Genomic DNA, 22,144 nt, shown 5'->3' with positions numbered 1-22,144 from the left:
ACTCTGTCGAACTTCCAGCGTCGCAGTTTAGAAATGTCCCTGCCCAGACGGGGGAACCTTTCTGTGCTCACTCGGCACCCTCACTCGACTTTTGCAACCACAGTCGGAATGTGCTTCCTAAAAGGAAGGGACTCGCAGCCCTTTGTGGAAGGAATACTGAGCCTGCCAGTGAAGGATCAGCAGTCGGCACGGTGCCAAAGGACACAAGCGAACTGCCTCTGGGCTCTCTCCATGTTGAAGAAAACCTTGAGGTCAAAGCCAAGTGCGGAAGAACACAGTGTATCTCTGTGTATGATGGCAGGACAGACAGGAGGACCAGTTTTGTTTTTGTTTGAGTGACTGAAAACGACGGCAAATCATTCTCCTACAGTTCCTGAGCCCAGAAGTCCAAAGTCAGGGTGTCAGCAGGATTGGTTGCTTCTGGTGGCTGTGAGGGAAAACCTCTGTGCTTTCTCCTAGCCTCTGATAGTTGCTAGCAGTCTTTGGTCTTCTTAAGCTTGTGGCTGCATCAGTTAACCGATGCCTCCATCATCACATGGCTTTTTCCCTTGCATGTCTCTTTGTCCACATCTTATATTTTTTCTTATAAAGACACTGGTTATGGGATCTAGGGCCTGTCATAATCCAGTATGACCTCATCTTCATTTGATTACAAGACCCTATTTTCAAACAAAGTCACATTCATGGACTTCCACTTTAACCATTATCAGAGTTCTAAATGACAGGTTATGACCAGTATTGTTGGAAATTATTTTCAAGTACTATTACTTGTAGGGGTATGTGTGTGTGCTCAGTTAGGGGGAGGACTAATCTTCTAGGGGGCGAGGAAGGGAAGGAGGACAAGGGAGATAAGATGGTAAGAGAACATACAACAGGGTCCCAAAAAATAGAACTGAAGGATATTTGAGCTTGAAAAGTCCTTCTAACTAGTTTAGTCCAGGCATTTAGCTTTAAAGATGAGGAAACTAATGTCCAGGGAGATTTAAGTGGTCGACTTCAACCAGGTATGGGCAGAGCTGGAATGAGACCTAAATCTGTGTTAGATGAAAAAGGTATTTGTTAATGAAAACTGCCCCACAGGTGTCTAACTTAAAATTTAGCATTTACCAGTGTAAATGCTTTCGCAGACCCCAGATAACCAAAGCAATTTTGTGAAAGAGCTAAGCTGGAGGAAGTCACATCTCCTGATTGCAAACTATATTACAAAGTTATAGTAATCAAAACTCTTTCAGATCTGCCTAACATAGGTTCTGAGATAATCAATCTCAAGGTATTTTCTTGGTGTAGTGAACATTATTGATGGGCAGGAATCAGGAAAGATAAACAAAGCACCTTATAAGAGGTTACTTTATTCATCAATGCCAGTACAAAACTTTGGTGCCTTAAACCAAAGTGCAATACACAGTCCACTTTTTCCATGCAATTAAGCTATAATCTCTTGTCAACAGGATAATGGATGAAGCTGCTGCTAATATGAATGAAAACACGGGTTAAGCAATAATCATGCTATCTGCTGCTGCAAGTGGCAGATGGGAAGAAAAAATATATTGTGTAATTAAATAATATCAGCATTGATTATTTTCAAGTTTATAAAATCTGCATTCAAATTTAATAGGACTAAATGAACATGTAGAACACTATAGTATTATGTGAACAATTCTTTCAGATCTGGAATAAAATATTTAAGAACAAATGTAACCAAAGAGGTAAAAGATCTATATACTGAAACCACAGACACTGATAAAAGAAATTGAAGAAGACAAAAATCAGTAGAACATTCCATGCTCATGGACTGGAAGAATTAATATTATTAGGATGTCTATCCTACACAAAGCAGTCTACAAATTCAGTGCAATCCTATCAAAATTTCAGTGACATTTTTCCATAGAAATAGGACAAACAATCCCAAAATTTGTATGAGACTACAAAAGACCCCAGATAGCCAAAGCAATTTTATGAAAGAACAAAGCCGGGGAAACCACATCTCCTGATTCCAAACTCTATGACAAAGTTACAGTAATCAAAACTCTTTCAGAACTGCCTCATGAATCCACAGTGTGCCCTAGCCTCTCAAGCATGAATTGATCTCCTCCCAGACAAGCTGCTAGATGCTAGGAGGACTGACATAAGTTGGACATGGACCCTGTCCTCAAAGAGCTTTCAATCCAAGGAAGGAGTCAGACAAGCAAATCAATTATCAGGGTACTACGGTGTGTATGTACGTGATATGAGAGACTTAAACACGATGTGCTTTGGAAGCACAGCAAAGAAATGAACTAAAGGAAAGGGGTTGGTGAAAAGAATCGAGGGAGATTTCCCTGAGAACATGAATTAAAGCTGATACTTCAAGTAGCCAAGTGGAGAAGGTGGGAAAAGATGAACCAGTCAGAGGCACGAGCCAGTGTAAATGCTTACAGTTGTCAGACTTCAGGTGATGCTTTTCATAACTCAGAGCAGATGAGGGCAGAATTAGAGTGAGGGTTTGAAATAATGCAGTGGCAAACGGCATGGTAAAGAAAGGAACAAATGGAGGGAGGTCTCAGAAGCAGAACTGAATGGGACCTGATCCCTGATTGGGTGTAGGGGATGAGGGAGAAGGAAGAGCCCAGGCTGCCGGAACCACTATCTGAGAGTAAGAATAAAGCAGCTGTAAAGGATGGCTTTCCCTGAGCCATCATTAAGGAAAATGATTTAAAACCTGTAGAATCTGAGGAGTCTCTAGGACACATGGAAGACTTGTCCAGTAAGCCATCAACAGAGATCCAGAGTGGAGGGTCTTTTAGGAATTCCCATCAGTTAGGTGGTGACCACGGATGAGATTAACAAGAGCTGAGATCACCCACAAAAGGTAGCATGCTGTAGAGCGACAAAGGGACTTTCCACACATACACAAACTATCGCCCACTCGTTATCACGTAACCTTAAACAAGCTATTTAACATATTCAAAACTCTGTCCTGTCCGACTCTTTGTGACCCCATGGACTATACTGTCCGTGGAATTCTCCAGGCCAGAATCCTGGAGTGGATAGCCTTTCTCTTCTCCAGGGGATCTTCCCAACCCAGGTTTTCGCATTGCAGGCAGATTCTTTCCCAGCTGAGCCACACAAGGGAAGCCCAAGAATACTGGAATGCGTAGCCTATCCCTTCTCCAGCAGATCTTCCCGACCCAGGAATCAAACCAGGGTCTCCTGCATTGCAGGTGGATTCTTTACCAACTGAGCTATCAGGGAAGCCCTCAAACAAGTTATTTAACATATTCAAAACTCAGTTTGTTCCTGCATAAGAGAGGAATGGTGATACTCATCTCACAGGTTGTGGTGAGGCTCAGTGAGAGGTCTATAAAGTAGCTAGCACAGGGTCTGATGGCATTATATGAGTCTTGAAGGTGGGGTAGTGAATGTCACTTCCTGGAACTGTGCGGTACACAACCTGCTCAGCTGTACAGCATGGCCCTGCCCTGATACACAGCAGGAACGCACTCAGTGTTGTTAAGTGTTATTAATCTTAGAAGGAAGGAGAGAAAAAAAGAAAAAATTCAAAAAAGTGAACCCATAGAAACACCAGTATTTATAAGGTAGATAAAAAAAGAGTCCTCATATAAACCTAAGAAGGAACTGCTTCTTTTAGACTACAAAAGTAGATGTAACATGTGATATCTCAGACTGAGAAGTAAAATCCAGTCACTGCAATCTACAAAAATGCTTTTTATCTTTCTGAGCAATGATAACCATAACACTATAAATCGTTCACCAGAGTCCGCAGTCATGGTGACCTTCACCACAGTGGAGAATTTCCTAATCTGAATTACAGACTTTCCTATGTTGCTGTTGTTGTTCAGTTGCTAGGTCATGTCTGACTCTTTGTGACCCCAGGCAAACAAAATCTTGACATTAGTGGTAAGTAATCCAAACTGTAGGCATTGTATTAACTTGTAACATACCTAAAGTCATGTAAAAGCAAGACCAAAATAAATCTAAAGCATACTTAGCCAAAAAAAACAAATATAGAAATATACATATTAGATTACTAGATATGTATAAGATACTTGTATAATATAAAACATATTATATAATATGTAATATGTAACATTATATATATATACATAAAACACACACTAGTCCTATATAATATGGAAATCAACAAATGGATTTTCTTTTTAGAAAATTAATTAAAGAAAAATTAGATTCATTCTGATGCTACTGAAATTACTCTTTTCACCTACTTTACTCTGTTAGTAACAACCACCTTAGTCTTGACATCCTGATTACATGCTGCATTAAAACTTTTTTCTTTTTCTTTTTTTATTGAAGGATAATTGTTTTACAGAATTTTGTTGTTTCCTGTCAAACCTCAAGATGAATCAGCTATAGGTATACATATATCCCCTCCCTTTTGAACCTCCCTCCCATCTCCCACCCCATCCCACCCCTCTAGATTGATAAAGAGCCCCTCCTGAGTTTCCTGAACCATGCAGCAAATTCCCGTTGGCTACCTATTTTACATTTGGTAATATAAGTTTTCACGTTACTCTTTCCAAACATCTCACCCTCTCCTCCCCTCTCCCCATGTCGAAAAATCTATCCTCTATGTCTGTTTCTCCACTGCTGCTGTAAATAGATTCTTCAGTACCATTTTTCTAGATTCTGTATGTACGCATTAGAATACGGTATTTATCTTTCTCTTTCTGACTCACTTCACTCTGTATAATAGGTTCTAGGTTCATCCACCTCATCAGAACTGATTCAAAGGTGTTCCTTTTATGGCTGAGTAATATTCCATTGTGGATATGTATCACTACTTCTTTATCCATTCATCTGTCGATGGACATCTAGGTTCTAGCTATTGTAAATAGTGCTGCAATGAACAATGGGATACATGTCTCTTTCAGTTTTGGTTTCCTCAGGGTATATGCCTAGATTAAAACTTTTTTAAAATTTTGTTAATAATTTGTTCGGTTTTAATAAATCAGATGAAAGAACACAAGTATTGGGAAACCAACTTCTGCAAGAGGTGTCATTCTCTCTCCACGAGAAAAATTTAATGCAAAGGTCATGGTATTCTGCCACTGACAGTTTGGTTACTTGTCATTTCCAAACACCTACCATTTCATTCACATTTTTCTGCTGGATCTAACAGGGCTCATCTTTCAACATTTATTGACAGTACTGAATGTAAGAACTAAGAATAAGACACAATATGAAATAAGGCTAAGAACATTACAAAATATGAAAAAAAAAACTATGCCAGAGATTCGTTCAGGGTGACATGGTGGTCAAACTATTGATAAATGGAAAGTCAAAATATGACCCAGAACTGATTACCCAGTTATGTCTGCCTTGATAACAAAAGTTTTCAAAAAGTTGGAGACATGTCATTTTGGTTCTATTATTTCATACATACAAGAGCATCTCAAAACCAGCTGGGCTGCAATAAAAAATCTGACTAGAATGACCATCATCAAAAAGTATACAAATAGTACATGCTAGAGAGGGTGTGGAGAAAAGGGAACCCTCCTACAGTGTTAGTAGGAATGTAAACTGGTACAACCACTATGGCGAATAATATGGAAGTACCTTAAAAACTAAAAACAGAACTACCATATCATCCAGCAATCCCACTCCTAGGCATATATCCAGAGATAATCACAATTCAAAAAGATATGTATACCCCAGTGTTCACTGCAACACTGTTTGCAATAGTGAAGACACAGAAGCAGCCTAAATGTTCATGGACAGATGAATGGATAAAGAGGATATGGTACATATATACAGTGGAATATTACTCAACCATAAAAAAAGAATGAAAGCATGCCATTTGCAGCAACATGGATGGACCTAGGGATTATCACACTAAAGTAAGTCAGACAGAGAAAGACAAATATCATATGATACCATTTATATGTGGTGGAATCTAAAAATGTCATACAAATGAATTTTGTATGATATAAATCTATTTACAAAGGAGAAACAGACTCACAGATTTAGAGAACAAACTTATGGTTACTGGGGCAAAGGAGCAGGGGAAAGGATATTAGGAACTTTGGGAAAGATATGTACACTCTGCTATATTTTAAATGGATAACCAACAAGAACCTGTTATAGAGCACAGGGAACTCTGCTCAAAGTTATATGGCAGCCTGGATGAGAGGAGAGTTTGGGAGAGAATGGATACATGTATATGTATGACTGAGTTGCTTTGCTGTGCACTTGAAACTATCACAACATTATTAATCGGCTATGCTCCAATACAAAATTTAAAGTTTATAAGTAATAATAAATTGAAAAAAATAAAAGAAACAAATTTACTACTTAATTTTTCATTAAACTTTGCATTCCTTTAGCTCATTTTCTGCCAAAGGGGACTATCCCACAATAAATGTTAACGTTTTCAACAATAAAACAAATAGGTATAGATTTGCACCCTACAAAAGTGACAAAACTACCCTATCAGGAGCAGTCAAGCTTTCTACACTTGCCACCCACCTCACCAGCAATCAGCCTGGCAGCTTCATGCTTTTCATAGGCCGCAGTGGGGGTCATGGACCACAAGCGGTCCATGAAGGAGCTGACAGGGTGAGCAGCACCAAGTTCTCCTCCCACTCCCTGAAGACTGGACTGAGTGAGTTGTCTTCAGCCACCAACGCTGGAACGTTTTTCATTTTCTTAGTGAGTGCTCTGAACACTGTTCTCCAGAGAGAGGCATAAGTTAACTTGGATTTGGAGAGAATTGGTGGGGAAGACAGGGTTATATGCACCATCTTTCACATTTAAACATGTGTTAAAGTGCAAACACTCTTTTCAACACATACATCTCACACACTATGAGAGGAGATCACAGTAAATCCTGAAGTTACAAGGTGGGAGACTTCTACCTCGTTTTATTTTGTTGTTGTTCAGTTGCTAAGTCAGTCCAACTCTTTGAAACCCCACGGACTGAAAAACATCAGACTTCTCTGTCCTCCTCTATCTCCTGGAGTTTGTTCAAGTTCATGTCCACGGAGTCAGTGATGCTATCGAACCATCTCATCCTCTCATCTTATTTTAGTGCATTTTAAAATAATATTTCCTTAAAGTCCAGAACCAATGCCAAATGGGAAACAACAACCAGCACAAACTGGAAATTCTATAGTAATTATCTGTTTAAAATTTCTACATAAGTCAATATTGATCTTTTATGTTTTACTTATAAAAATGTCCATTTCTTCAATATTTTCATTTTTTTCTAGAGAGTTTCGTGCATAGTCTTCATGTATAATTCTCACAATTTCTCCAACTTCCCTGCTTTATGTGGTTGTGTCTGTTTCTTCATTCCTGTGTATATTTTTTCCAGGTTCTAAAATCTTATTTAGCCTCTTTCTCAATTTTTTCTTCATTACATTAATTCCAACTTTTAAAACTTTATCAGTTCTTTAATAAGTTTTCCTTTGAGTAAAGTTTTATGTATATGCTATGCCCTAAAAATTTGGATATGTGCAATTTTTTTATTGCTTTCTCTTTATTCTTTTATCAAAGGTTTATTTGGGAGAGTTTCTTAGTTTCCCAGTGGTTTAGGGGGGTGTCATATTTTTATTATTAATTTCTAATTTAATTGGCTTATGATTAAGGAATGTGATCTAAAAAAAACTCTACTTTTGATATTTGTTATAGTTTTACTTTGTTTTAGGCCAATTTAGTAATTCTATTTCTAGTCATTGGCATTTGGAAAATTGCACGTCTCCAAAGAAATGCTCCCTGAAAGAGGACTTACTTGGTGATGTGACTAGGTAACCTGCACTGCTCACCTAAAATCTAACCCCCAGACAATGGCTCATGTTGCAAAAGAATTCTCACTTGCAAATCTGGAACTGTTACATCTCTAAGTAGAAAACAAGGCAACTAATTATTTTTAACAGACAGATGGATTGTACCAGCTTGGAATTTAATTAAAAACACACACACACACACACACAAAGACATACAATACTCCTGAATGATGCCCAGCAAGCACCTCATTCAAGTTTTTATTTTTCCAACCTGGCATCTCAATTTCTCCTCTGCATTAGTAAACATTCATAAGCATAAAGCAAACCCTCCGTCCTTCAAATCCAAGAGAAACACATTTGTCTTGCAAGTCAAGAGTGCCTCAGTGTGATTCACTCAAACCTGGACATGAAAGGGGTTAGAAGTATTTCAAATGCAAGCATCTGCTAAAATATTTAGTCCCACCAACACTTTGAAGACTCTGTACTCAAATCAAATCTTGGCGATCTAAGACACAAACAATGAGCACATTTAAGAGAGGAAATCTTGTTTAAAAACACCAAGGAAATTCCAAACTTTTACAAAAGAACCAGCTGATATTTCAGCAAAGATACACTTGCAGGCAGGCTGTTGTATTGAAAGTTTCTCCTGAAAGTTCATAAAGGTGAAGTGAAATCTCCCTCAGGCCTGATGTGTTTGAAGAAGGAATAGATTGTATTATTGAGCATCTACTGTATACCAGGCAAGGTACTTGTACTAAGCATTTTGCATACACTATCTCTTTGAACCTTCACAAAAGTCATCACTACAGAAAATAATCTTATTGCAGAAAATAATCTTATGTACCTGCATTTTTAAATGATTGGTAATGGATATAAAGGAAAGGCTCATTAAAACATAAATTCAGCTATAAAGTTCTCTCATGACATAGTCCATTTAGAGTTAAAGACTCCAATATTTTTACTTCTAAGTTGAGAAGAGTCCCCTAAAACTTCTAAGATTTCAGTTTATGATTCCAGCCAACTTTTGTCTTAAACACGGACAAATATGCCCATCCATTTACCTTCAAATAATTGTTGGGCAAAAAATTAATTAAATAATAAGTCGTCTAATCAAATGACCTCATGAGATCTAATCCCAGCTAGTATTAACCGATTGACCCAGTGGATCACAGAGGGTAATTCTGGTTAATAACCTAAACAATTTAAATTGGCACAAAGTTCAAAGTAACATGCAACCTATCTACCCTTTTAGATTCATCTTCTGCCCATTTCACTTTGCATCTAAATTCCAGCCATGCTAAGCTATTTTCAGGCACACGGAATTTCCCAAGCCCAGGCAATTCTTCCCCACCTCTTTCACCTGATGAAGAACTCCTCATTTACCAAAATGTCACCCAAGGTGTACCTTTTCTGGGACCCCCTCCCTCTATCTATCTTCTCCCCCATCTTGATAGATGGCCTTCTCTGGTCTTCCTCCCTTAGTACGAGGATCTTACCCTATTATAACACTCATTCTTTTATTCAGTAAATATTTATTAAGCTCCTATTATTGACCAGGTTATTTATTAAGGACCGGGACTACAAAGGTAAAAAAGCCTTCAGGTGGTGTAAGAAAAGACAGACATCTATGCAAGTGAGAGCAGGGCCAGCCAGATCCAGGAAGGCAGCTGTGTGAGCCCCACCCTGTAGCAGGGGAGGAACCGAGTGGGCAGAAGTGTGAGAATCCAACAGGGAGGAGGTTGGAGAAGAGAAATTGCGTGAGTACATGTAGAAAGATGGACAACAGATAAGCTTTGTTGATGGCAGAAAACTGCTCCAGCAGAGGCATTTGATTAATAAACCGAAAAAGACTCACTTACAAAACTTGTTCAAGCTATTATAAAAGCAAAAGATAATCATAGAAAGTCAACCCTAATTTTACTCCTAATTGCTGTTAATATCCAGGGCTTTCTTAAACTCAAAAAGGCTTATTAGTGATATGTTAAAACTTTCAAATTTTATCTAAAAACAAAAGTATTTAGAGTACAGTTGCTTTACAATGTTGTGTGAGTTTCAATTGTACAGCAAAGTGGATCCGTTATATGTGTGCGTGCTAAGTCACTTCAGTTGTGTCCGACTCTTTGCGACCCCATGAACTGTAGCCCACCAGGCTCCTCTGACCATGGGCTTCTCCAGGCAAGAATACTGGAGTGGGTAGCCATTCCCTTCTTCAGGGGGATCTTTCCAACCCAGGCATCGAACCCAGGTCTCCTGCACTGCAGGCAGATTTTTTACTCTCTGAGGCAACAAGGAAGCCGAAACAGAACCATGTGGAGATGCCAAGGATCAAACCTGGGACCTCATACATGCAAAGCTTGCGCTCTAGCACTGAGCTACATCCCCTAGTATATAAACATATATCCACTCTTTTTTAGATTTCCTTCTCATTCAGGTCATCACAGACCACAGACCATTGAATAGAGTTCCCTGTGCTATACAGTAGGTTCTCATTAGTTATCTGTTTTATACATAGTATGTTTATATGTCAATAAAAGGGTATATATAACTGCTCTGATAGGCATTAGTGAATAAAGAAACCATTCCATCGTGTGAGACGTTAACATAGCAAACTAAGAAATGGGATAAGCAGGGGAGACGCACTCACCTTTCCTTGTCAGGATGAGAATGAAACAAGATGGATGGTATAAATGCGGGTGCAAGGCTCCTAGACCATTCTATTGGGATTAGGGGGCCCTGGTCAAGAATCTGTTTCCTCTCCATGACCTAATGCACACACACACACTCCTCGGTTTGGAGAATCATCAATCCAAAAAACTGTATGCTCTTTGATCAACAGAGGCAAAACTTTTCAGAGTGACCAGTGTAATGACATTGTTACTTAAGTACTAAAGAAAAAACTTCCAAACTTTTTAACCTGCAGTTTTTATACATACTCCTATAGGATCTTAGACAACATAGCATCTGCAGTACTTACCTCTAGCTACCAAAATGGAAATGAGGAAGCAGAAATCAGATACCATCATCCTCAAAAGAACACGGTAGACTTGGGTGGCCGCCTGCCTGTTCATGCTAACTATTTCAGTTTAACAGTTCAGGTGGCTCCAGGTGTTCCTTTGACATCAGCTTATGCCTGATTAGTATCAGAAAACATGGTAGTAATACATGCCCCAAAGAAGCAGAGTCATTGTGAGCCACATCACGCCCTGAATCGTGCTATCCTTGATTTCACACTGCATTCAAGAAAGATCAAATGGTCAACTATACTCCAATAAAAAAATTTTTTTAATTATTATGTTGTACGCCTGCAACCAATATAATGTGATATGTCAATTATATCTCGAATGAATGAACAGAAAACCAACAAAAATGAAATGACAATGACGTGTACATTACTTCTTCTTTTCTGCAAGAACTGAATAAAAGGCATTGAGCACAATATCCTAGTTTAAGAACAAATAAATCTTTAAACAAATGAATCCTTGCTACAATATAAACTATTTCATTATAGAGGAAGATAGTTCTAACCTCTAAGAACTAATCAAAACCTAGGTTACTATAGCAATGTGACTTCCTCTGAGTGCCTTCACAAATATCCTCTCATTGAATACACACAACCACCTTTCGGCTGAAATGGTATCATTCCCCTTTTACAGATGAGAAAACTGAGCACTGAAAAATGAGCAGACTCTCCTGGGGTCCAAGAGGCAGTTACTGTCACGACAAGGACTAGAACCTAATAACCTTGTCAAGTGATCTTCGTCGAGCACCCTTGCTTCCCAAAATAAACTTGTATGTGAAATCAAGCTCCCCTTGTTCTCAAATTGGAATCTTTTTTGGAACGAGGACAAAAATGGAAGGTTGACATAAAATGTTTAATTCTATTTTTAAATCTTTACCTTGGGCAAAAATCCAGGTGTTATGCCAAAACAAATTAGACAATACTTCTAGCTTAGCAAAAGCTCCACCTCGACCAAGAAGAAAAACAAAAAACGTACACTGAAAAGAAAGTTTAGAAACAGAGTGCATTACTTCTCAGCAGTAGCCTTCTGCAAGAAGGAAGGGGCAAGTTTCCTGGAAGAGTGAACAGTCAAAAGAGGATGACTCAAAAGACTATTTTAGTACGAGATCCTGTTTCACCTTGCTGTCCATCTGTTTTGCTGAGAATGTAAAGCTATCTAGGTCCAAGCCAAAAAAGAGAATGAAATCATCTGTTAAAGCCACGTATGCAGGAGCGCCATGAAGACACAGTGCTGACCTAACACAGCTGTGCCATTAGAGGCCCGACCATACCTTCCACTACCTGGCTGGACTTCTGTGCAACCACATTGCTTTATCCCAGGGAGGGGGGTTCAGGAATTCAGCTAAACCAATGGGGAATACTGTAAAATTCATTATTAATTTACTGCAGGCTAATTGAAGGCAAAGAACAGCTCAACTGCATATGACCAAAAAATAGTTAATAAATATTTTACACACAGGCACAGACTAAGGACAACACCTATTTATCAAATGGTGCAGTTATCCTTCTCCTTCTACTCCTCCATCCCCCTCAACTTTTCGATCTTTCTCATGAGAGTCACAAAAGACACCACACTTACTAATTTCCACCCTCCCCTTCCTTTTGTGCCATCTAGTACCCCTGGCATCCTTCAGTACCTAAAGCCCACACCTATCGTTCACCTGTACACCTCCTTGGTGTCTCCCTTCCTTCTTTAGAGTGAGAAAAAAGAGGGAGGTCCACAGAAATTCAAACTGGAGAAATGCAGGGGAATTGGTATTCAGAAAGCTAGTGATTTCAGAGCTTTAGACACAGAAGAGTCCAGACTCTCACTTGAAGGGCAAGGAAACCATTTCAGCTGTGTTGTAGACCAAATGATCGTTTATAGTTTGGCTAGAGATGGAAACTAGCAAGTGTGACATGGTTTCCATAGAAAAGTGAGTTCCAAATTCTAAACCACTGATCTGCAAAGAAACTTTTGGAACACTTAATATTCATTAAGTTTGGGCCACCTTCCAAAAAAATGTAACAATCAATGGTTCCCCCTGAGTTGTTCTTTACAGCTACAGAAGAATATATAGAATGTATACACATGGATAACTGGGTGCTGAGATTTGACCTCCTTGCTTAGAAGCTGCTCCAAATGAGAAAAGAGTCGGTGACCCTTGGTGCCCTAAGAATCCCAGGTGAATTTATTCTTCTCACTGTGCTCAGTGAGAGAAATGGAACTCACTTCTTGATAATTAGTGACTACAGGGGAAAGGACACTCAGCATTATCATAAAGAGACAGTAAAGACAATAGGCTGTAAGATAGTTCTACTCACTTTACACTGGCAAAGAGTCAGTGGAATTGTTGCCATTGCAGCTTAAGGCAGAACTTGAGTTCCAAGGAGGCAGTAATTTCTTCTGAGCAGAAACTGTAAACATACTCCAGTGTGTGTTTGTGTGTGTGCACGTGTGTGTGTGTGTGCACGCGCACACGTGTGTGTGTGTGTGTGTGCACGTGCGTCTGTCTGTGTAGAGCCAATTGAGCTGTCAACAACAAGATTAGGGGACAATGATGATGTAGCTCAAAACAGGATGATCACTGATATGACAATATACTGGCCAAGCCTACTCTAGTCCTAATTTCTCTTCAAAGAGCTATAATCATGGGTCGAAGCTGAAGGGGAACTTTAGACTTTCCCGTGTAATAATTAGAGTACCCAGAATCAGTTGTAGTCAAACGATGTGAGTAAGAAAAGACCAGAGTCATTCATTCCTACCAGCAAAGGTAATTCTTTAATTTCCTTTGAATTTTTTGATGTAATTCTGCCTCCTTTAGCTAAAAGTTGATTGGGCCCAGAACAGATGGATGTCTGAAGCAGAGTTAATCAGATTTTCTCTATCAGGAATGTGGAATGTGCATTTAGGGACAGACATCTCTCTGCTTGGCTGATTCTGTATGGTAGCCATATTCCATCATGTATATGAACATCAGAACAAACTAGAGAGGAAGCAATAAAGCAGGTGTGCAAGAGAGGAGGTAAGAAAAGAGCCAGGGAAAGAAAATGATTCTCCAGTTCTCAGTTCCAGTTTCTTCCAGAAGCCGGCTGCATTCCTATCTTTTGAGTTCCTTAAGACACGCCTTGTCCTTATAATAATTTTTTCCTTTCTGTTAAAGCTAGCCCATATTTATTTCAGTTATTTGAAATCAGAAACACCTTGGTTAAACTACATTACCATATAGTAAATCATCATACCATGAAAAAAAGCATAGACTTTCGAATCTGTCAAGGCTGAATCCAAATCCTAGCTCCACTGAATATTAGGTGTCTCATCTAGAGGGAGTTTCCTAGCCTCTCTGAGGCTTGGTCTCAGATAACTGTCATGCACAGTTTCTGTGAAAATCAGAAAATCATACACAGAGCCTGTGGACAGCACAGACTAAATGATAACTTCCAGTAGAATGCACTGGCGCAGCAGTCATGACAGCAGCCGTGGTATGGCCAAGGATATGGAGATAGGAGGGTTGTATAAAAAATCAGAATTACAGACACAGAAAGATACTTTTCTTGAAGTCTTTACTTGACAAAATAACTCAATCCAACCCAAGTTTCTTTTCTTGTTTTGGCCCACCAAGCAGCTTGCCGATCTTAGTTCCCCACCCAGGGAGCAAACCTAAGCTCTTTGTCCTGTCCTAAACACTGGACCACCAGGTCCAGTTTCTTTACTGAGTTTCTCTAGTATATGCAAAGTATGGTTTATGTGCTCAGTTGCTCAGTCATATCCAACTCTTTGTGACCTCATGGATTGTAGCCCACCAGGCTCCTCTGCCCATGGGAAATTCCAGGCAAAAATACTGGAGTGGGTTGCCATTTCCTTCTCCAGGGGATCTTCCTAACACAGGGATTGAACCCACATCTCTTTCATCTCCTGCACTGGCAGGTGGATTCTTTACTACCACACCATCTAGGAAGTCCAAAAAGCAGAGCTTCCCTGATTGCTCAGCAAGTAAAGAATCCACCTTCAATGCAGAAGATGTGGGTTCGATCCCTGGGTAGGAAAGACTCCCCTGGAGGAGGGCATGGCAACCCACTCCAGCATTCTTGCCTGAAAAATCCCATGGACAGAGGAGCCTGGCAGGCTATGGTCCATGGGGTCACAAAAAGTCAGACAAGACTGAAGCTACTGAGCACATATGAAGAGAATCTAAATATGGTTTAAATTTAAAATTATTTTTAATCTATCATCTACCACAAATTCCTTCATGGTGAAGGGAAAGCATGGTGTATTTGAAGGACTTACAGAATTCAATAGGGCTGGATTATCAAGAAGGTGAAAAAGATTGCTCTGAGATTAGGCTGAAGAGGTAGACACAGACAATGGAGAGGAAATCTCTAAGTTTAAGAGTTAAACTAAAAGACCATGGGAAGCTTTTTAAAGCAAACTGACATTAGCAGAAATTTATTTTTTTTTTAGTATCACCCTGGCTGCGGCATAGAAATAGATTGAACAGAAGCAAAATAATGCAGGTGCTTCTTGGTAAGAATATATTTCAGCAGTCCAGGTGGGAAATGATGCTGGTGGTAGCAAGGGGCCTGGAGAAAAGTAAGCATTTCTTACATTACATAAGACACAGAACTGGCAGGACTAGAGGATTAGTAGGATGTTAGACACGTAGGATGTCAAGAAATCACTGTTGGGACTTCCCTGGTGATTCAGAGGTTAAGACGCCAAGCTTCCAGTGCAGGGGGCACAGGTCCGATCCCTGGTGAGAGAACTAAGATTCAACATGCCTCACAGTGCACTGGCCAAAAAGAAAGTGAATAATCCTGACAAACACCAACTCAGTCGGGTGATCAAAGCCAACATCAACAGTGGTGGCAAGTCATATTGACAGTGTGTACCCTTGACACAATGACACTTTATTTCTGTGGTCAAACTCCTGAAAACCCCTAACCCCAGCCTAATCGCTAAGAAGAGCATCAGGGAAATCCTAAATCCCAGTTGAGGGATTAAGTGTGTATGATCAGATATGTTTAGCCTACATCTGACAATACTCCTCAAATACAAGGAAAGTCTGAGAAACATACCCAAGAGGAGCCTGAGAAGAGATGACAACTAAATTGTATGCGATATCGTCCATGACATCTTGCAGCAGAAAAAGAGGGCATAGGGTAGAAACGAAGGAAGTCAGAATCAAGTATGAACTTTGGTTCATTTTAAAATGATGATGATAATCTACTAACAGCTGTGCCCTGCAGGTAAGGCTCCCTTCTTCCCTACTGCAAAGACTCTCAGAAACTGCTGCAGTCCAAGTGGATGGGAGAAATATGCTCCCGAGCGGGAAAGGAGGCAAGCTCATTGTAGTGTACACGCCATACAGTCATCTGAGGCAACGGGTAACAGGCGTCAGTGCTGAAATTCAAAGGCAGCACATAACACAAAGGGAGGTCACCTGGAGAAGGCCAACTGGCCACCCATTCAGTGACATTCCCTTGGTGAATTCATCTCTGCCCGGGATCAGCCCTCAGCCTGAGAGGCTCAGCAAACTACTCGCTGGTATCTTGAGGTTAATCAAAACCACGGATAATGACTCATACTAACTAAATATCCAGAATGATACAGAGAAAGAGAATGCCACACTGTCAGGCAAACCCAAGACACAGGGCTGGGCAGGGTGGGGCCTGAGAGTCTGCATTTCTAACAAGCTTCCAGGTGATGCCCATACAGCTGGTCCATGGACCACACTTTGAATAGCAAGGGTCTGAGCAAGCTATAAGAGAAATCAGTGTCAAGTTTATTGATGAGCTGAGTATCAAGTAGATCACGAGAGAGGTTGACCACTTAACTGTCGATGCCAGCAGGCTTTGGTTTCCTAATGTAGCCATCTCCAAAGCAGAGACAGAAACCCTGAGGTCTCAGTGTTTGTGGTATCCTTTCCTCTGGATGAGGCTCATATGGAATTGCCAATGTGCAGAGATTCTTCCTACCTATGCTTCCACATTTAATCTCCTCCCACCTCCAGTCGGAGGAACAGATTCTTCATGCACAAATAAAACACCTTCAATTAGTTTGTGACCTGGTTTTGCAGACTGAGGACTCATTCACTCCAAGGGGACCTGGTAAATCTCTGCACTGACCTAGTGCATATAAATTTCCTAGATGGGCTCTCTAAAGAAACTGTTGTTTCCCTTAGTTTTTTCTTTTTTTTAGCTGCACTCTTCATTGCAGTGTGCAGGCTCTCAAGTTGCAGCTTGCCTTCGTGCAGGCTTAGTTGCCCTGAGGCATGTGGGATCTTAGTCCCCCAATCAGGGATCGAACTCATATCCCCTGCATTAGAAGGTGGACTCTTAACCATCTGACCGCCAGGGAAGTCCCTCCCTGCGTCTTAATGGAGAAGGTGAAACACTGCTCTTACACTGTTGCCACAGTAGAAAAGATTCTCATTTCTAAACTATTTACGGAGCCCCGGTTGAGTGTGACACACGTCAGCGGAGGGAATGTTCAGTTCAGTTCAGTTGCTCAGTTGTGTCCGACTCTTTGCGACCCCATGAATCACAGCACACCAGGCCTCCCTGTCCATCACCAACTCCCGGAGTTCACTCAAACTCACATCCATCGAGTCAGTGATGCCATTCAGCCATCTCAACCTGTCGTCCCCTTCTCCTCCTGCCCCCAATCCCTCCCAGAATCAGAGTCTTTTCCAGAGTTAACTCTTCACATGAGGTGGCCAAAGTACTGGAGTTTCACCTTCAACATCAGTCCTTCCAAAGAGCACCTAGGACTGATCTCCTTTAGGATGGACTGGTTGGATCTCCTTGCAGTCCAAGGGACTCTCAAGAGTCTTCTCCAACACCACAGTTCAAAAGCAACAATTCTTTGGCGCTCAGCTTTCTTCACAGTCCAACTCTCACATCCACACATGACTGCTGGAAAAACCATAGCCTTGACTAGATGGACCTTAGTCGGCAAAGTAATGTCTCTGCTTTGGAATATGCTATCTATGTTGGTCATAACTTTCCTTCCAAGGAGGAAGCGTCTTTTAATTTCATGGCTGCAGTCACTATCTGCAGTGATTTTGGAGCCCAAAAAAATAAAGTCTGACACTATTTCCCCATCAGTTTCCCATGAAGTGATGGGACCAGATGCCATGATCTTCATTTTCTGAATGTTGAGCTTTAAGCCAACTTTTTCACTCTCCACTTTCACTTTCATCAAGAGACTTTTTAGCTCCTCTTCACTTTCTGCCATAAAGGTGGTGTCATCTGCATATCTGAGGTTATTGATATTTCTCCCAGCAATCTTGATTCCACCTTGTGCTTCTTCCAGCCCAGCGTTTCTCATGATGTACTCTGCATAGAAGTTAAATAAGCAGGGTGACAATATACAGCCTTGACGTACTCCTTTTCCTGTTTGGAACCAGTCTGTTGTTCCATGTCCAGTTCTAACTGTTGCTTCTTGACCTGCATACAGGTTTCTCAAGAGGCAGGTCAGGTGGTCTGGTATTCCCATCTCTTTCAGAATTTTCCACAGTTTATTGTGAGCCACACAGTCAAAGGCTTTGGCATAGTCAATAAAGCAGAAATAGATGTTTTTTCTGGAACTCTCTTGCTTTTTCCATGATCCAGCGGATGTTGGCAATTTGATCTCTGGTTCCTCTGCCTTTTCTAAAACCAGCCTGAACACCTGGAAGTTCACGGTTCACGTATTGCTGAAGCCTGGCTGGAGAATTTTGAGCATTACTTTACTAGCGTGTGAGATGAGTGCAATTGTGCGGTAGTTTGAGCATTCTTTGGCATTGCCTTTCTTTGGGATTAGAATGAAAAGTGACCTTTTCCAGTCCTGTGGCCACTGCTGAGTTTTCCAAATTTGCTGGCATATTGAGTGCAGCACTTTCACAGCACCATCTTTCAAGATTTTAAATAGTTCAACTGAAATTCCATCACCTCCACTAGCTTTGTTCATAGTGATGCTTTCTAAGTCACAAGAGAAGACTCTACACATGGACATCACCAGATGGTCAACACCGAAATCAGATGGATTATATTCTTGCACCCAAAGATGGAGAAGCTCTATACAGTCAGCAAAAACAAGACCAGGAGCTGACTGTGGCTCAGACCATGAACTCCTTATTGCCAAATTCAGACTTAAACTGAAGAAAGTATGGAAAACAACTAGACCATTCAGGTATGACCTAAATCAAATCCCTTATGATTATACAGTGGAAGTGAGAAATAGATTTAAGAGACTAGATCTGATAGATAGAGTGCCTGATGAACTATGGATGGAGGTTCGTGACATTGTACAGGAGACAGGGATCAAGACCATCCCCATGGAAAATGCAAAAAAGCAAAATGGCTCTCCGGGGAGGCCTTACAAATAGCTGTGAAAAGAAAAGGAGAAAAGGAAAGAAGCATCTGAATGCAGAGTTCCAAAGAATAGCAAGAAGAGATAAGAAAGCCTTCCTTAGCGATCAATGCAAAGAAATAGAGGAAAACAACAGAATGGGAAAGACTAGAGATCTCTTCAAGAAAATTAGAGATACCAAGGGAACATTTCATGCAAAGATGGGCTCGATAAAGGACAGAAATGGCATGGACCTAACAGAAGCAGAAGATATTAAGAAGAGGTGGCAAGAATACACAGAAGAACTGTACAAAAAAGATCTTCACGACCCAGATAATCATGATGGTGTGATCACTCACCTAGAGCCAGACATCCTGGAATGTGAAGTCAAGTGGGCCTTAGAAAGCATCACTATGAACAAAGCTAGTGGAGGTGATGGAGGGAATGTAGAGCTGAGCAATAAGCGCACCAGACTCCAGTCCTGAGGGCAAGGTCGCCATCTGAGAGCAGTGACAGGCTTCCTGTCTTCAGAACAGCTCCGCAGAACTTCTAATCTTATGAGCTTCTACTTTCTCCTTGTTGTCAGCTCCAGCTTTCTCAGACCTTGGGTTTAACAGCCCTGGGGACACAGACACCCACGCTGAACTACAACCTGCTCAGCTGGGTTGAATGCATCCTACAGCACTTTACCCCAGTTTATCATCTGCCCATTTATGTTCACGTGGCCCTGCAAAAACCCAAGAATAACTAACCCCACAAAGTTCTGCCAGGTCACATCAAAGCATATTAAAAAGGAGACAACTCTCTGGAAACCCAGTACCAATCAAGAGAGAGCAAATAATGAAGTTATGAACAGGACATGAAGAAGCATATTTTTCTAACAGACTGGTTTAGCAGAAGAGGAAATAATGACTCCACTTCAGTCATTCAGCTGTTTCCACTCATGCCTACTAAGGGAAAACACCGCGTGGTGGGTAGTTCTCAAAGTCTAGCATGCAGAAGAGTCATCTGGAACGTCTATTCCTAGGTTCTCACTCTCCCTAATCCACCCTCAGCCCAGCCCATCCCCTGCTACCAGAAAGTCAGATACAGCAGGCTGGAGCTTAGAAATCTATATTTTAAATACCACTCCCCCTTCCGCAGTTGATTCCGAGAAATACTGACTGAAGTCTGAATTTTCACTCTCTATTTTAGTGGTTTTCAACTCTGGCTCACATTTGATTTCTGTAATCAGCTTAAAAAAAAAAAAGTTCTCCATGCCTGTACACAGTCCACCAAGACCCCAAAACAATCAAATCGGAATGCCCAGTGTATGAGACCCAGGCATCAGTGTTCTTTCGAGGCTCCCAGGGAATTCAATGTTTGGTGTTTCCAAGTGGTACTATTTGTCTGTGTTGTTAGACATCAGATTCCAAGGCCCTCCCTGAAGATTATGATTCACTAGGTCTGTCTGGGGCACAGCCCTAGAATCTACCAGTCACACAGGTGCCCCAGGGGATTCTTACAATGGGATTTGAGAAATGTGCCTATCTCGATTAGGTGAATCACAGCCCCTTCTCAGCAAGGCTGCTCCAATAGGACTTTTGACTTCAGTTTTGGAAACCCTATTCCGTACAATCAACTCCAATCTAACCTGCGTTTTCCCAAAGAGAGAGAGGGAACTCACCTTACTTGATGCTACATAGCGACGGAAATCACTGCTTTATGTGGCCATGACTGCTGAAGACTCACTTCTGTTCCTGATAGAATAAATCATCTCTCCCACTCATTCAGCACCGTGTGCAAGGTCTTCTCTGCACCTAGTATATGAACTAATTTAATCTTCACAACTACGTTACCAATAGGAACCCTTCTTGGTGCTACCTTTACCAATAAGGAAACTGAGGCAGAGAGGCTGAACAAACTGCCTGTTACCCATAGTCACAGGGAGAGGATGACTCTGAACCCAGACCTGGGGGGACCAACATCACCCTGTAACGGGGCTCACCAAACAAAAGCTGAAGAGCCTGCCTGCGTAACCGCTTGCTGCCAGAAACAGAACACAGAAAGACTCAAGGAAGCTAAGGTTTATATGTCCCAAGTACTGGGCTAGAAGTTTATGTATATTATTTCATCTAATCCAAGAGTCAGATATAGTCCCTATTGTCACGGACACACTCCTGCCTTAATCAGTGATGGGAAGGGTTAACAGTTGTAGAGCATTATGCAAAAATAATAATAATAATAAAACTACGCAGTCAAAGAAACCTTCCAAGTAGACTTGGCAGGCGGGATACCGAAAATTTAGCCAGTTGTGGGTTTAGCATGTTGGGGCAAGAGGAGGCTGTCTGGAGAGGCACAGGGGTTGCCTGTGGACAGATTCTTCAATGAGGTGGAGCCATGGAGATCCCTGACTCTGAGCGAGGATGGGACTTCCTGAGATCTCGGGAAGGGACAGGAGTTTCGTGCAGACACACTGCTTCTCACGGTGAATCTTAACAAGTCAGGATAAGTGGCGGAGGTCCACCCACGTCATAAAGAACCCCCCTGCCAATGCAGGAGACACAACAGTTGCGAGTTTACCCCCTGGTTCGGGAAGATCCCCTGGAGAAGGAAATGGTAACCTGCTCCAGTGTTCTTGGCTGGGAAATCCCATGGACAAGGAGCCTGGCAGGCTACAGTCCGTGGGGGTCACACAGTCGGACACAACTGAGTGCCCACGCACACACCCCCTTGGAGGGATGACATGACACAAGCCTCCATGAAAGATAAACTGATGTCTCCACTTCCTGCAGGGCAACATAAGAGGAATTCCTTTCGTCCTGCTTCCGGTTTCTCCCTGAGTAGTGGGAGGGAGAAAGGAACTACAGACCCAATGCCCTGAACTCCAAGACATCTCAGCCTTCAGCAAGAGGCCGAGAGACTGCCTGTGTTTTTATGGAAACAGTGATGAGTGACAGCTAAAAGCCACCTCTTTCCTACCTTTGTTTAGGGACACCCCACCCTGCCAATCCCAAGTAACACACCTGTCTAAGAAGAGCCACATGGAAATCTGTGGGACCCCAGGGTTCCGGAGGTCAGTGCTATCTGCTA

At 41.3% G+C, this 22,144-nt stretch overlaps 1 protein-coding gene across 5 annotated transcripts in view; it reads right to left on the bottom strand.

The window, feature by feature from the left end:
* RNF144B (ring finger protein 144B) overlaps positions 1-22,144 on the bottom strand; it is a 150,738-nt gene that overhangs the window by 78,151 nt on the left and 50,443 nt on the right. The window lies entirely within an intron of this gene.

The sequence above is a fragment of the Budorcas taxicolor genome, chromosome 11 (assembly GCF_023091745.1).
Source record: "Budorcas taxicolor isolate Tak-1 chromosome 11, Takin1.1, whole genome shotgun sequence".
NCBI classification, from domain to species: domain Eukaryota; kingdom Metazoa; phylum Chordata; class Mammalia; order Artiodactyla; family Bovidae; genus Budorcas; species Budorcas taxicolor.
Note: the sequence above shows the minus strand (reverse complement) of the source record. Positions and strands in the feature narration are given on the sequence as shown.